This window comes from Salvelinus sp. IW2-2015, linkage group LG23 (genome assembly GCF_002910315.2).
Source record: "Salvelinus sp. IW2-2015 linkage group LG23, ASM291031v2, whole genome shotgun sequence".
Lineage (NCBI taxonomy): Eukaryota > Metazoa > Chordata > Actinopteri > Salmoniformes > Salmonidae > Salvelinus > Salvelinus sp. IW2-2015.
The window spans coordinates 2,978,105-2,989,116 of NC_036863.1; positions in this window are offsets into that span (position 1 = coordinate 2,978,105).

Genomic DNA, 11,012 nt, shown 5'->3' on the forward strand with positions numbered 1-11,012 from the left:
TCTCCTCTCCATTCACAACAGGATTCAGTTGGTAAGAGATAGACATTCAGTCCATACTAGGAATAGAATCTTCACCATCGATGTCTTACTCCAGCACAGAATATAAATCGTCAAAATAACATTTAAATTCAGAGCAATAAAAAAAATGAAATAATTTATCTGAGCAAACCAGAAATCTTCCAATAATTAAATTCAAGCAATAATTTAGGAGCGCTTGAAAACAATACATTGTGATGTTATAAATTACTATGGTAGATGACAGAACCAATCTATATTTTCAGACCGTCAGAGTATTAATCATTATTATTGTTTACTTTGTATATAAGGTTGTTCTTAACATGTCAATATGTATTTTAAAGTTTGTCAAGGACTCCGAATGAGGACTAAAAGAGATCCTAATAAAATAAAAATCAATCCTCTCCTCTCCTCCCCCCAACCCTTCACTCACTCTCTCTCTCTCTCTCTAACTCTCTCTCCCCTGTAATCTATTGTGACAGATTGTGGCCGGGAGGCTGCAGCAGGTGTAATCTAGGGTTGCGTGGCTCTGTGCTGCTATTTATGTGCCACGCCAGGCTGGGCTGGTATAGAGTGGTATAGAGAGGGCTGGCTGGGATAGAGTGGTATAGAGAGGGCTGGCTGGGATAGAGTGGTATAGAGAGGGCTGGCTGGGATAGAGTGGTATAGAGAGGGCTGGGATGGGGTTAGGTGCGGTGGGGCTGGGCAAGGGTGGGGTGGGTTCTGCACCACTCCTTAGGCAGTTGAAAGACTCCACAGCATATTCCATGCAGACTATTCCAACCTCTCCCTGTCCCTGTACTACTTACTGTATGTGTAAATACATTAAGACAGGGTCTTCCTGGCTGGCACTCTCCTGTAAAAGTGTGGATTTACACACTTTCTGAACTAGATAATGTATAGTCTMCTTTTGTTTGTTCAAAAAGCCATTTCTGGATGTTTGATACTTATGTTTATGATAAAAGTGAATCCTGGTGAGATAGCACAGTACTGTACATTAATGGACTCGCTCATTCTATAACTACTTATGGGAAAACCTCTTTCATCAAAGGTAACATGGGCAGATTGAATAAACTCAGCAAAAAAGAAACGTCCTCTCACTGTCAGCTGCGTTTATTTTCAGCGAACTTAACATGTGTAAATGTTTGTATGAACATAACAAGATTCAACAACTGAGACATAAACTGAACAAGTTCCACAGACATATGACTAACAGAAATGGAATAATGTGTCCCTGAACAAAGATGGGGTCAAAATCAAAAGTAACAGTCAGTATCTGGTGTGGCCACCAGCTGCATTAAGTACTGCAGTGCATCTCCTCCTCATGGACTGCACCAGATTTGCCAGTTCTTGCTGTGAGATGTTATCCCACTCTTCCACCAAGGCACCTGCAAGTTCCCGGACATTTCTGGGGGGAATGGCCCTAGCGCTCACCCTCTGATCCAACAGGTCCCAGACGTGCTCAATGGCCCCAAAAAGAGAAGAGAATTGGTTCGTGTCGGAAATTGGTAGGTCTGTTGGTTGTGTTGTGTGGTATGGTGCGTGTGTGTGTGTGTGTTTGGGTTGGTGCTTGTGTTATGTGGTTGTGTGGTCTGGTAGTGTGCTGTGGTGGTTGTGGTTGTGTGCTTGTGTGGCTTTGGTCGGATGAGTGTGGACGTTGAGTGTGTTTGGATCTGTGCTGGTGTGTCGTGTGTGGTTGTGTGGTTGTGGTGTTTTGGTTGATGTGTTTGGTTGTGTGCTTGTGTGTGTTTGGTTGTACGTGTTGTTTGGTTTGTGCTTGTGTGTGTTGGTGTGGTGTGTGTGTGTGTTGGTTGTGTGTGTGGTGGTCAGATGGGGTGTGGCTACCAGTGAAGGGGCTACACCATATGGGGGTGGTTCATCGATAGCAGGACAGGGCCTACACTCCCAGACCCAGGGGTGACCATAACAGAATTCAATTGAGACCGGGAGCACCAAGAGCCCGATGGCGACTTTACACAAAATGTGTGCAGGTGGTGTCTGTAGTGGTATGTGTGGGTTCTATGCTAGCTGTGGGGGTTGACATTACGAAGGCTGGCGTGAAATGTGATGTTTTTTTTCTCATCAGTTAGGGCAATTTGAGACTCCTGCCTCTTTCCCAGTGTCCAATAACCTACATGAGCAGCGGGCAGGGGATTAATAATGGAGAGGCATCCCCACCCAGTCTCCACTCTCCCCTCCCACCCAGTCTCCATCTCTCAACCTCCCCAGTCTCCTCCATCCTCACCCTCCCCAGTCTCCCCAAGTCGCCCCTCTCCCTCTCCCCTCCCCAGTCCTCCCCATCTCCTCCTCCCACGCTCCCCCAGTCTCCACTCTCCGCCTCCACCCAGTCTCACTCTCCCTCCCCAAGTCCTCCCCAGTCTCCCCTCCCAGTCTCACCCAAGTCCCTCCACTCTCACCCTCCCCACTCTCCCCTCCCTCCCCCAAGTCATCCACTCTCCTCGCCCAGTCTTCCACTCTCCACCCTCCCCCAGTCTCTCCCCCGCTCGTCCTCTCCCTCCCCGCCAATCTCCACTCTCACCCTCCCCATCTCCACTCTCCCCCTCCCCCCGTCCTCTGCCCAGTCTCCCCAGTCTCACACTCCCCCTCTCCCCTCCAACCAGTCTCCACTTCTCCCTCCCCAGTCCCCAGCCCCTCGTCTCCCCAGTCCGTCCCCCAGTCTCCCTCTTCCCCTCTCCCTCCCCGGTCTCCAACTCTCACCCTCCCCCAGTCTCCCACTCTCCCTCCCCAGTCCCCCTCTCCCTCCATCTCCGGTCTCCCTACTCCCCTCCACCCCAGTCTCCACCCTCTCCCCACCCCGGGTCTCGCACCTCCCTCCTCGCCGGTCTCCCACGACTCCCCTCCACCCATTTGTTCACCCCACCTCCTCCACCCCGATCTCCACTCTCCCCTCCACCCAGTCTCCACTCTCCCCTCCACCCAGTCTCCACCCTCTTCCTCCCAACCCAGTCTCCAACCACTCTCCGCCCACCGCAGTCCCTCACCACCCTCATCCGGCTATTCTCTGTATCTTGCAGGTGCGTACTGTAACAAAAGCTAATTAAGACACCAAAATGTGTGCTACGCCTGTGTGTGTGTGTGGTGTGTGTTGTGTGTGTGTGTGGTGCATGCCAGCGTTTGCCCTGAATGGGACGATGGCAGACAATCAGTTAGCGGGGGAGGGTGTGGGGTGGAAGGAGTGTGATGGATGCCAACCCAACCGGCCCACATGGACGTTCATGGTGAGGAGTAATATAGCTCAAATAAACTGCTGCCTACCTCCTGCTTATGGGACTCCCAGGCACTGAATGGAAGACTGACCTGGTGCCGCCTGCCAGACTGAAGTAAGTACCTCTGCCAGACTGAGTGTACCGCCAGACCTGAGTGGTACCCTCCAGACTGCGAGTGGTACCCCTCGTCAGATTTCTGTCCTGACTCAGGAGTGGGACAAACGTGTGCCCTCCCAGACCCAGTTCACACAATACAGAATTATGCCATCTTGGACTGCAATCAGGCTGATGGCACCAGCCTGACGGACCATCATTGGTCTAGGTACTGGGCATTCTGGAAACTAGGATGCCAGTCATCACTAAAACCATGGTGAAATGCCATATACGCGATCGAGCAAGGTTAGATTGCGTCATAGCGTTTCCCTGCAGGTTCTTTATGGCAGCTATGGCTTACTGGCCATAGCTACGTAGCATGGCTTCAATCTAGGTCCACTCTATGCATTATCCATGCTCGTGCCAATTACGCCTCGCCCCAGCAATCTCCCACAGTCAGCATTTAACCAGCAGTCCCGCTCAGTGAGTAACCTTAAATTCTGAGAAACGTTCATGACCTGCACTTTGCCTTATACAAGGCGTAATCCCTGTCCCAACTGGCTAACCTACTTCACTTTATTTTCTGAATGTTAGATTAGATTTGCTTATGAATTGGCAGGGTTCCCGCTTGCAAACAAGACCCTGGTCTAACAAGTCATGGCTGGTAAGAATGGCAGCCTGGTCACCTACATCAGGCTCGCATCATACTATGCCAGGGTAACAGTTAGAACTGTAGTCCGCTCCACTCACAGGGCTTTAAATGCTAAAGAACATACGAAATACAAACTCAATATTTATTTATAATAGCCCTCTTACCAATCAGCTGATCTCAAAGTGGCTGTACAGAAACCACAGCCTTAAAAACCCAAAAGCAGCAAGCAACTGCCACGGGAGAACACAGGTGGCTAGGAAAAACCCCTAAACAGGCCAAAACCTAAGCAAGAAAGGCTAGAGAGGAACCAAGGCTAGAGGGGCCAGTCCTCCCTGGCGTGCCGGGTGAGATGAATACACAGAACAGCGGCCAATGAGTTCAATATGTTCATAAACTGACACACAGCATAGGTCCAAATTACATAATTAATCACAGTAGCTGTTCGACGGTGCAGCAAGTCGCCAACCGTCAGGACTAAATTCAGTTGGCTTTTTTCATAGCCGATCATTTAAGAGTAGCTCTACCGCTCCGCTGTCCTCAGGAGAGTTTGAAAACAGCCAGGTCTGGGACAGGGTAGACGTCCGGTGAACCGGTCAGGAGTTCCATAGCCGCAGGCACGAAAACAGTTGAAACTGGAGCCGTCCAGCACGGCCAGGTGGAACGGGACAACCTAAGGAGTCCACATACCAGGTATGCCGAGGCATGGTCCTAAAGGCTCTAGGTCCTCCGAGCAGAGAGAAAAGAAAGAAGAGATAAAGCCCGAGAATTAGACGAGAAGCATAACTTAAATTCACACGAACACCGGAATACACACACACGCAAGAAGTACCCACGGCATATCACAAACTGCCACCTAAGACCCCCCTGAACCCATAAACGACTGGCAAGCATAAATCCTGGGAGCGAGACCAGCGGAGGGGCAGGAGACCCTGTGCCCCACTGATGGATACATGGGCCAAACAGAAGGCTATTACAACCCCACCCACGTTTGCGCAGGAGGACGCATCTATGTCCCTTACAGCCCCCACCCACCACTAAAGGAATCTTCAACCACCCAACTTCACCATCCTGAGACCAACGGCTGAGTAATAGCCCAAAAGATCTCCGCCACCGGCCACAACCCAAGGAAGGGGCGCCAACCAGACAGGAAGATCATGTCATGTGACTCAACCCACTCAACGTGAATGCCACCCTCCTAGGGACCGGCAATGGCAGAGGCACCAATAAGCCAGTGACGCGGCCCTCTGTAAACGGTTAGACGGCACGAGAATCTCAGTGAAGGACAGGGACGGGCCAGGCAAGAGACAGCAAGAGGCGGTTTCATTGCTCCAGAGCCGTATCCGTTCACCTTCACACTCCCCATGCCAGACTACACTCCTCATATGACCGACTGAAGAGGATGAGCTTCAGTAAAGACTTAAAAGTTGAAGACCGGACTGCGTCTCATCACATGGGCTAGGCAGACCATCTCCATAAAAAGGCAGCTCAATATGACAAGAAAGCCCTGCCCTCCAGCTTTTGCTTAGAACAATTCAGGAACAATTACGTAGGCCTACGGCTCTGGACCCGTAGCGTACGTGTACGGTCAACTGTACAGCAGGACAAAATCGGAAAAGATACGATAGGAGCAAGCCCATGTAATGCTTGTAAGGCTAGCAAATAAATACCCTGAAATCAGCCCCTGCCACTTAACAACAGGACAGCCAGGGTCGGGGAGGCTAGCACTGAGGAGTAATATGCATCACAATGTTTGGTTCTAAAAGTCAGCGACGTCCTAGCAAGCCGTGTTTCGCACTAACCTGAAGTTTATCTAGTGCTTTATCCGGGGTAGCTCCGAAGTAGAGCATATGCACGTATCTAACCTAGAAGTACCAAAAGCTGGATGCAAATTTCTGCATCAATGTTGTGGACAGAAAGTCTTCTGATTGCACATTTCACGTAGATGGAGAACAAGCTGTCCTGAACAAGTCGATATTTCTCAAAAGAGAAGATCAGGGTCCAGAGTAACCAGCCGAGTCGTCCATTACACAGTTTAAGTTGAGATACTTACAACCATCAAGAATAATGTGCATATTCAACAGAAGAAATCTCTTGTTCTGGCCCACAGATCAAGCATCTCTGTGTTTGTCCGAGTTTAAAAGTAGACAAGTTTCAGCCACCACCTATCCTTAGATCTGAAACACAGGCTTCTAGCGAGGCAATTGAGCGCTTCCATGTATGCAGTGAAATGACGGTCTGTGTGTCCATCTCGCATAGCAGTGAAAGTTAACATTATGTTCCGAATGGACACCACCAAGAGGTAAAATATAATAGTGAAAACAACTACGTGGTCCTAAAAACGGAACCTTGAGGAACACACCCGGAACTTTACAGTTGATTTGTCAGAGGACCAAACCCATCACAGGAGACAACCTGATACTTTCGACAGATAAGATCAGACAAGGCCAGAACTTGTCCGTAGGACCAATTGTGGGTAAGTCCGCACTCTCTCCCAAAAGAAATGATGGTGATCGATGGTTGTCCAAACGCAACCACATCAAGGCTAGGAGCACACAAGGACAGATGCCAGAGCCGGTCTGACGCCATTAAAAGGTACCTTAACCGACCTTCACAAGTGCAGTCCTCATGCATGACATCGGGTTAAAACCACGACTGAAAAGCATTTCGTAACATGTGGTTGTCTCTCAAAGGAAGGCAAGTGATTGCTGCGCAATCACGTTCAAAATCTTTTTGAGAGGAATCGAAGATTCGATACTAGGCCAGATCAGTTTTTAATAATTTTCCTTGGGTCCATCGGTTTTGGCTTATTTCAGGCAGGCTTATTACTGCCAGTCTTTTAGGTGAGTTAGGTGACACACCTGTGATTAGAGAGACGTTTATTATGTATCAACATAGGAGGGCCACCCGCACAGGTAGGCAGCTCTTTTCAGTAGCTTACGTTGGAAATAGGGTCCAGTAGGCATGCTTGGAAGGTTTAAAGGCCCTGATTATTTTCATCAATGTGTCACAGAGATATAGTAACTGAAAACACACGTGAGTCGTACTCTCCTTGAACTAGGTCCTGGCAGAGTTGTGCAACTCCAGACAACCCTGAGCTTTGCGAGGAATACGCTGATCTTAAAGAGAGTCCCCGTAATTTTGCTTCGCTAATGATCATGACTTTACTCATCAAAAGAACGTCATGATTATTACGCACATCAAGACTGTCCCCATGTTCCCACTTTCTCCGCTGTTCCTCTCTGGTCTTTGATTGCTGATTACCGAGGCCGCGCATAGGGATATTTCCCCTGTGCACCCGCTCCCACTACTGTTGTCTGTGCCTTTACCTGTGGGTTGTGTGTGGGTGTGTTGTGGTGTGGTGTTTGTGTGGTGGTGTTGGTTTGTGTTGGGTTGTGTGTGTGTGTGTGTGTGTGTGTGTGTGGTTGTGTGGTGTTGTGTGTGTGTGTGTGGGAAGCTGGCAATCAGGGAGTGGTTGGCACAATTGTCCCTGAAGATGCTTTACATACCTCTCGACAGTCATGGGCAGCTGGTGAGAACAGCAAAGCCACCTTCCTTCAGTGTGCACGTGTGCGCGTGGCGTAAAAGAATGAGTACCATGGCTAAAGGCTAAGGTTAAAGAAAGTGCGATGTATCTTTCTCATTTCATTGTTCCTGAATATTAGCCAGCTCTCCGGATACAATACTCCGATGGCTATAGGTCACATGAATCTCACCATGGCAGCTTTATTGCAAGGTTCTCTCTACAGAGACTGTTTCCATGGTCGTATAGACAGCGGCTGACATGACGCGTAGCCCTCTATCACACAGAGAGGAAGTCGGAGCAACCACGACGATAGGGCGAAATTACACTTTAAACTGCCATGTCCAAAATAGAAACATCATAGGATCAGGATGTGGTTTGATATCAGCTTCTACACATGTTGCCAGTACCCAGTAAGCACGGGAGTCCTCCAAATGGGCAGATCTAAGCGGTCTAATCAAAGAGAGAAATGGGAGCAGACTATCATGAAGACTATGTATTATCTCCTCTCCCTCCTCATCTCTCCTCTCCTCATCCTCTCCTCTCCTCTCCTCTCCTCCCTCTCCCTCCTCTCCCTCCTCTCCCTCCCTCTCCTCTCTCCTCCTCATCCTTCATCTCACTCTCCTCTCGTCCCTCTCCAGCACAACCAGGCATTCAGCTCTGAAAGAGGAAGACACATTCAGTTCCAAACTAGGAAGAAGCATCTCAAACCACGGACTGTCCTACTCCAGCACAGAAGAATCATCGTCAAATACCATTTTAAATCAGAGCCACAATAAAAAAAACTGAAAAATTAATCTGAGCAAACACAGGAAAATCTTCCAAAACTAAATTCAACGGCAAGAATTTAGAGCGCTTGAAAACAATAACAGTGTGAGGTTACTCAAAATTAACCTAGGAGAGGACAGAACCAATCGATATTCAGCCGTCAGAACGAGTAATCAAGTATTATGTTACTGTGTATAAAGTTGTTCTTAACACATTCATATTATTTTAAAAGTTTGTCAACGGACTCCGACATGACGGACTGAAAGAACCTAATACAAATAAACAATCCCATCCTCTCTCTCCCCCCCAACCCTTCACTCACTCTCATCTCTCTCCCTAGACTCTCTCCTCCCACACTGTAATCTAGTGTGACAGATTGTGGCCGGGAGCTGCAGCAGGTGGTATCTAGGGGCGGGGTGGCACTGGTGCTGCCATTTATCGTGCCACGACCAGGCGGGCGGTATAAGAGTGGTATAGACGAGCGGCCTGGCTGGAAAGTGGTAAGACGAGGCTGGCTGGACTATAAGTGGTATAGAGAGGGCTGGCTGGGAGAGAGTGGTATCAGAGAGGGCTGGCTGGATTAGAGTGGTACCCGAGAGCTGGGCGGGTATAGATGGTAGAACACGAGAGGGCTGGGACGGTATAGAGGGTAGACGAGAGGGCCTCGGCTGGACATACGGAGTGGTATATGAGAGGGCTGGCTGGAATAAGTGGATATCAGAGAGGCGCTGGACGGAAAAGAGTGGTACAAGAGATGCGGCTGGCGGATCGACGTTGGTAACGCGAGGGCTGGGCTGTAAAGAGTGGTATACGAGAGGGCTGGCTGTATAAGTGGTATAGAGACGGGCTGGCTGGAAAGAGTGTATAGAGAGGGCTGGGCATGGTATACGAGTGGTAACGAGAAGGCTGGCTGGTATAGAGTGGTAATCGAGAGGGCATAGGCTAGTAAGAGGGTATAGAAAGAGGGCGGCGGTATAGACGTGGTCATACGAGAGGGCTGGGGCTGTATAGGCATGGTAATAGAGAGAGGGCTGGGCTGGTACAAAGAGTGGTATAGAGAGGCGCGGCCTGGGAATAGAGGGATAGCAGAGGCGGCCTGGTATAGAGATATAGAGAGGGCTGGCTGGGATAGAGGTTACTAGAGAGGGCTGGGCTGGATAATGAGTGTAAGAGCAGGGCTTGGCTGGATATACGAGTGGTATAACGAGAGGGCTGGGCTGGTAATAAGAGTGGCTAAGCGAAGGCTGGCTGGTATACGCATGGTAATAAGGGGCTGCCTGGTATAAGAGTGGTAATCAGAGAGGGCTGCTGGATAGAGTGGTATACGAGAGGGCCTGGCTGGGAATAGAGGTGGTATCAGAGCGGGCTGGCTGGGATAGAGTGGTATAGAGAGGCGGGACTGGTAGGTGCGGTGGGGCTGACAAGGGTGGGGTGCCTCTGCACCACTCCTTAGGCACGTTGCAAAGACTACCACAGCATATTCCATGCAGACTAGCCAGACCTCCTCCCTGTCCCTAGTCCTACTTACTGTAATTGTACAATACATAAAAGGCTCTTCCTGGCTGGCACCGTCTCCTAGTAAAAGTGTGGATCGTACAACACTTCTGACTAGATACATGTATACGCTGCTTTTTTTGTTCAAAAAGCCATATCTGGATGTTTGATACTTATGTTTTTATGCCCTAAAGCAGTGCAATCCTGGAGAAAGCACAGGTACACTGTACATTAATGACCTCGCTCATTCTATCAACACTTATGGAAACACTCTTTCATCAAAGGGAAATCGGGCAGAATGACAAAACTCCAAGCAAAGAAAAGAAAGCGTCCCTCTCACTGTCAGCTGCGTTATTTCAGCGAACTTCACACGTGTAAATTTAGCTGAACATAACCGATCACCAACTGAGAACCTAAACACTGAAAACAAGTGCCACCAGACATAATACTAACCCAGAAATTGGACATACATGTGTCCCGACACACAAAGATTGGGTCAAAATCACAAGTACCACAGTCAGTAATCTGGTAGTGGCCACCAGCGCATACAGACTCGCAGGCAATCTCCCCCTCAGGACCCTGACCACGCAACGCTTGCCCAGTTCTGCTGTGAGATGTATCCCACTCTTCCACCAAGGCACCTGCCAAGTCCGCAGGACATTTCTGCGGGGACATGGCCCAGCGCCACCCTCTGATCCAACCAGTCCAGCGCTGCTCAACTGGGATTGAGAGCGGCTCTTCGCTGGCCATGGCAGCAACACCTGACATCCCGTCTGCAGGAAATCACACGACACAAACCGAGCAGAATGGCTGTGGGCATGTCCATGCTGGAGGGTCTGTCAAGGATGAGCCTCAGGACAGGGTACCACATGAAGTAGAGGACTGTCTCTTGTAACCAGACAGCATTGAGATGCCTGCAATGACAACAAGCTCAGGTCCATGATGGCCTCGGGTGACACACGCCCCAGCCCCCATGCGGACCCTCCACCTCCAAAACGATCCCGCTACAAAGTACTAGCTCGGTAACGCCAATACTCCTTCAATGATAACCGGGAACGCCACCACACGCCCGGTGAGACAAACCCTATGCGCCCGCAGGAAGACGCCACTTTTTGCCAGTGCCTGTCTGGTCGCCGCAACGGGGGTTTGTGCCCATCAGGCACGATCGTTGCCGTGATGTCTGGTCGGAGGACTCTGCTACAACGAGCCTCCCCAAGCCCCAGTCCAGCCTCTCTCAACCTAG